Source organism: Elaeis guineensis, chromosome 6 (genome assembly GCF_000442705.2).
Source record: "Elaeis guineensis isolate ETL-2024a chromosome 6, EG11, whole genome shotgun sequence".
In the NCBI taxonomy this organism is placed as follows: Eukaryota; Viridiplantae; Streptophyta; class Magnoliopsida; order Arecales; family Arecaceae; genus Elaeis; species Elaeis guineensis.
Genome location: NC_025998.2, coordinates 96,861,068 through 96,865,848, shown reverse-complemented (window position 1 = coordinate 96,865,848; position 4,781 = coordinate 96,861,068). Strand labels below are relative to the sequence as shown.

At 37.9% G+C, this 4,781-nt stretch overlaps 1 non-coding gene across 1 annotated transcript; it reads left to right on the top strand.

Moving 5' to 3' along the window:
* Positions 1-1,285: 1,285 nt before the first annotated feature.
* Positions 1,286-1,391, top strand: LOC140859006 (small nucleolar RNA R71). Its single transcript, XR_012142407.1, has one exon. It is a non-coding gene; the product is annotated as a small nucleolar RNA R71 (small nucleolar RNA).
* The last annotated feature ends 3,390 nt before the right edge of the window (positions 1,392-4,781 follow it).

Sequence of the window (4,781 nt, the reverse complement as noted above, 5' to 3'; positions counted from 1 at the left end):
GGGTCTTTAAGCTTTGGAGGAGTGGCATGCTGGAAGATAGAACTAGCCTGTTCAGTGAGGCATACTTTCTTTGGGATTTGTGATCTAGATTTACGTTTTTGGGTGCACAAATCCCTTCAAAAATTTGGCATAAGTAGGGACTTGTTTGATTGCATCTAGAAGGGGAAGATTAATTTGGACTTGCTTAAACAATTCCACCATCTCGTCGAGTCTTCCTCCCTTCTTATCTACAGGAATAGGGGCTTTCAGGGCATCCGAAAATAGGGCTTTAGGCATGTAAGATAATTTTGGTGCAGTTGGTTCATTTTCTATTTTAAGGTCCTCCTTGTTCTTGGGTAATTTGGCTTCGGTTAGAGGTTTAGGGTCGGTCTCATTGGTTTTACTAGTATGTTCAATGACCTTTCCACTTCTCAGAGTCATGATTGATTTGGCGTGTTCAGAAAAAGCTTCTGGGGTATTAGAGCTCTCAATCACAAATTGCCCTCTTGGGTTGCTCTCGGGTTGGCTAGGTAATTTTCCTTGTTCCCTCCTACTGAATGCAGTCGCTAGTTGACCTATTTGGATCTCTAGCTTAGCAATGGATTGTGTGTGGGAGTTAAGAGTCTGAGTGTTGACTTCTAATCATTCTAGTGCTTTCAAAATTTTTTTCTCAAAAGCTGAGCTGTGACCAGTAGTAGATGGTTGAGAAGCATTTTGAATTTGATGGTATGGTCCATGCCTATATGTTGGGTCCTGATATTGAGGTCGAGGTGCGGCAGGACTAACCACTGGTTGTGATCTCCAGGAAAAATTTGGATGGTTTCTCCAGCCGGGGTTATAAATGTTCGAATATGGATCATTTTTTGGTCTGCGAGCTTGTTGGACTTGAGCTTGCTGAACCTGCTCGTGCACAAACTTAGGAAATTGAGGTGCGGCTGGGCATTCACTAACAAAATGGTTTGGACTTGCACATAATGCACAAACTTCTTGGATTGGGTTAGGTGGAATTGGGGATTGTCCACTATTTAGAAGATGGTCTAATTTTTGAGATAGTTCATCTACCTTACTATGGATATCTATGACGTTTTCAAACTGATAATTTTCACTTCTTTTTTGTTGAAGCATGGGTTGTTTTCTAGAGGTGGCAAACATATGATGTAGGAAATTCTCACTAAGTATTTCAAAGAGCTGCCAAACTTCATCGTCACTCTTTAGCATGAATGTCCCACCACATGATGCATCAACCATTTGTCGGTGTTTATTCGATAGACCATCATAAAAACACTGACAAAGTTGCCATTTAGGGACAGCATGGTGTGGACATTTATGAATGAGGTCCCTTAACCTTTCCCATGTCTCATGAAAAAGTTCACCCTCCAATTGGGAAAAACTAGTGATAGCTTTTCTAATTTGATTTATTTTTTCAATTGGAAAGTATTTCTTCAGAAATTATCTCTGAAGATGATCCCAAGTTGAAATGGTTATAGAGTCTAAGGAATTTAACCAATGCTTGGCTTTGTCCTTAAGTGAGAAAGGGAACAGTTTCAACCTAAGGGCATCATCGGAGAAGTTTTGGATTTTTACTGTGGAACAAATTTTAAGAAATTCATCCAAGTGTTTGTATGGGTCCTCGTTACTAAATCCATAGAATGATGGCAATATTTGAATAATGCTAGACTTAATCTCATATTGGGTAGCTTCTACTGGAGGTGCTTGAATGCATGGAGAGTAGGTATACGAGGATGGAGTGAAATATTCTCTCAATGAATGTGGAGGATTAGCCTCACCAGGTGCAGCCATGTTTCTAACTTGGATAGTCCTAAGAGTCTTTTCTAATTCTTCGTCTAATGGTTGCAAGTCGGGTTTTAGTGATCGTCGACCTAACATGCAACTAAATGGTCTATGTAGGACTATCCTAGTCTGTTAAAGATTATTATTATTTTTTTTATTAAGAGGAGAGGAGAAGAGAGGAAAGAGTTCTAAAGAAGAGATCCTAAGAAGTCCTAAAACTAATAGAAGAATTAGTTGTGGTTAGATTTTAATTGCAATCAAGTTAGCACGTAGTGGACTCTCTATCCTAAAGTTATCCTAGTTCTAGACAGCTCCTAACTGTAGTTAGCCTTCAAGCCCTCCAAGTCAGAGCTTGACCAACCAACTGGCCAGATAAATATAAGGTCGGTGGGAGTCCCTCTGTTTCTTTCCTTAGACACCAATTAAATTGGCCAGGTCAGCAAACGGAACCAATTAAAAACCACCTTCCTTCGGGCCCAGTCATCCCGCAAACCACTTGCCTAGACACCAGCTAGCTGACCAAGTCTAACCTGATTCAACTCTCAGTGTCACTTGTCCTAATGAGCTCAAAATCCTTAGGGGTCAACATATAATTAATTTTAGATTAAGGTTTAGGTTATACAAATGCAAGGGAGTAATTTGTGGGCCAAGGAAGGGTGATCAAATCTCCACCTTATCTTAGTTAATGGGTTGCACCCTTAAAGTTAATTATGGAGATGCAATGCAAAGAAACAAGGTGTCCAATCAAGTTAGAGATTTTTATATTTGAGATTATGCTATTTTAGTTAAGTATTATGAAATGTCAGTAAATTTTTTTTTTTAATTCAACCGTGCCAAGATCTCCGACAACGGTGCCAAAATTTGATGTGTAGTCATTGATAGCATCAAAAATAACTCTACTCACTATGTAGGTAGGATGAGTTGAGATCATATCCTCAGGGACCTTGGGCTAAGTGGAGATTGCAAAATAAAAGAAAGAAGTATTGTTTTGATTTAAAAAATAAATTATCTTAAAATTGATGTAATTAGAAAATAAAGAGCTCGGGAGTTTTGAATTAATTTTGCACTAGTAGAGTTGTATCTCTTTTTTTTTAATTAAATAGATGTGATTAATCTTAGGAAAAATACCTATCTTTCCTCGGCACACCTCGTACCCGTAGATCACGGCACGTCTCCGAAAAGTACTAGGTAAACAACTCTTCTTTCCTCAGCACGCCCCATACCCGTAGATCACGGTGCGTCTCCGAAAAGTAAAAGTTGTTTCTAATATTAATCTAATAGGAAGCATAAATAAAAGCATATGAAAGAGAGCAAATAAAGAACTCATGATGATTTAAATAAAAAGTATAATCTTTATTGCATATAAAGAAATATAAGAAAGTTTAGAATAATAAACCCACTCTGTGTCGTTACAAAATTTTTTCTCCACTCCCAAGACTACTAGCCTAGCTGCTCATGGAGTAGTCCCTTTCTCTTCCTCTATGCAAGGCTCTAGAAGAATTTCTGGGATCATCCTCAAATGGGAGTACAAGAGCCTTTTATAGGTGTTAGGAGGGAGGAGTTTTACATGATTTTCAGATGTGGGACAAAAGAAAATACTAAAGACTAAAAGATGGATGGATGAGATGGAAAGATCACAAGCAGATAAAGAAAATATAAATTCTTCCTCTTGAAGTATTTTCAAGTATTATATTTTTTTTCTTTAATTTTCAGATCCATCTGCTATCATGACCGTCCATCTGTTCGCCACTGTATCTGCCAGCACAAACTCCCCGCGAACCCACCATGCCGCGCGCCCGCAATCTTCTTTCACGGATCCGTTAGCTATTAGAAAACCACTTACGCTCCTTTTTGATTAGAAAATTACAAAAAGAAACTTTTGTTTCTTTAAAATGGCTCCTATATACTTTTTGGGTTCCTTGCATAGTATCTTCATTTTCTATAATACCGTATGCATCCTTCTTTTATTTTAATTTTATTTTAAGTCTAATTTTCTTCAAAACTTGAGTCTTTTTGATCTGCAAATCAGACTCTTTGTATCGACGATCACCTTTCCTGTAAAACATAAAAAAAAGCATCAAATTTTTAAAAAATAAAATAAATTAAATATAATTTTTTGCTTTAAATGACTTAAATTAAGTGTTTATCACCAACCTTCCCAGGACTCTTCTGGCTTTCGACCTTGTGCGGCATCTTTCTGAACTCTCCTGACTGTCCGAGCTTCCACAGTACCATCCGAACTCCTCCAGCAGTCGACCTTCCATAGTGTCCCCCAGATTCTTCCAACGGACGAACTCCTATCTGTAGGAACCAGATCTAAGGTTTCAGGGTTAGATCTTGAAAAAGAGGGTTAGATCTTGAAACTTTTTCAAGATCATGCAGCGGAAGACTAAAATAAATTAAAATTTATTTTTTAAGATCAGAAAATCCCTAGATCTAAGATCCTATTACATGATTATTACATGGCATTAAATCAGAAATTAAAATATATAAATATAGCATGAACTACATGTTGATCATATCAACATGTTTCTATACTACATCTAATGTATGTATTAAACAATAGATCAGATCTATTACCTTGTAAGTTAGACGTTCTAACCTTGCTGATCTGGGCTTGAGGATGATGTTGCAAGCCGCACACACATCCGACCTCTAGGAGTCGTCCACACGAGCCCACGAATCTCGATCAGAAGTCCTGCTTCAGGAAATCAGCACAGTATGCTAGTACTGCGTTGATCCTTCTTTGATGGTTGATCAGGTGCCTCCTTCTTCTTGATTTGGACTCTTCCAAAGATGGAAAGTAGAAGGAGGAGTTTTAGATCTGAGACACTCTCAGAAAACTCAAGATGGAGGGAGGAAAGATTTGAAAACAAAAACCCAAGAAGAAGACCCTCTTCTTCTTCACGTTTTTCTCTCTAGACACCCAAACTTGCATCTTTTATATCTCCATGACCTAAAGGTATTTCTCTCTAATTTTTGGATGGCACAAATGTCTCTCAAATCTCTAA